Source organism: Tarenaya hassleriana, unplaced genomic scaffold, assembly GCF_000463585.1.
Source record: "Tarenaya hassleriana unplaced genomic scaffold, ASM46358v1 Cleome51, whole genome shotgun sequence".
Taxonomy (NCBI): Eukaryota; Viridiplantae; Streptophyta; class Magnoliopsida; order Brassicales; family Cleomaceae; genus Tarenaya; species Tarenaya hassleriana.
In genome coordinates this window covers 528,608-529,560 of record NW_010967800.1, presented here as the reverse complement: position 1 = coordinate 529,560, position 953 = coordinate 528,608, and positions in this window count along the sequence as shown.

Genomic DNA, 953 nt, shown 5'->3' with positions numbered 1-953 from the left:
ACAGTTTGAATATGGTTTATCTTGGGTTAAGTTGTCAAGTTTTGACTTGAAACTTAATGGTACAGATGAGACAAGTATGCAATGATATTCGATATCATAGTCTCATAAAAGATCTAAGAGTCATATTGGATGTGATTGACATTAGATGTCTACCTAAATAGCATAAGGTTGAGTGTAAAAACTTGTTCTTATGTGATATACGGATCTTAGTCCCATATAGAAATTTATTGTAGGGTTATTTTTCTTTATGGGAATATAGCTCATCTTTGCATCTGTGTTGTCATTGTTTGATGATGGACTAGCTGGTAGTGGATCATAGATAGATTGACACTGATTGATGATGGACTAGCTGGTAGTGGATCATTGATAGAATCTGCATGTAGATGTGTTTTCGTTCTGTTTTGTCTTTTTCTGTAGGACATAGCATTAACAGATTCCAGTCCAGATTCTAGACCAAAAAGACAGACCAAAGCACCCTCTTATCTTAATGATATACTCAGCACCAAACACCACCTATCCACACTAAAACTCCTCACCCAATTTCCTCATTTCTTTCTTATAAATTTACAAAATATTAATTGTCAATTTTTTTTTGGTTTTTGGATTCTAAAAATTTGAAAAACTCTGTACATTCAGACAAAATTTTCGATGTGGCGTACCATGTCAGACGCCACATGGCGTGTCACGTCATCAGTTAACGAATATTTAATGCTGTTTTCGTACCGAAGTTGACGATGCGATCTATCCTTATGAAGGATAAGACTCTAACCATGGCTTCTAGATCGATCATTGATGCTTATCGGAAGCATGTGGATGATGATCCGGACAAGTCTAGCTTGACGTTTGGAAACATGACCTCACAATTGCGTAAGCGATTAGAGGACATGGACGATTCTTTGATAGTTAATCAGTTGAATGCGTCATTCCAAAAGAAAGCTGAGAGCCACGGAAAG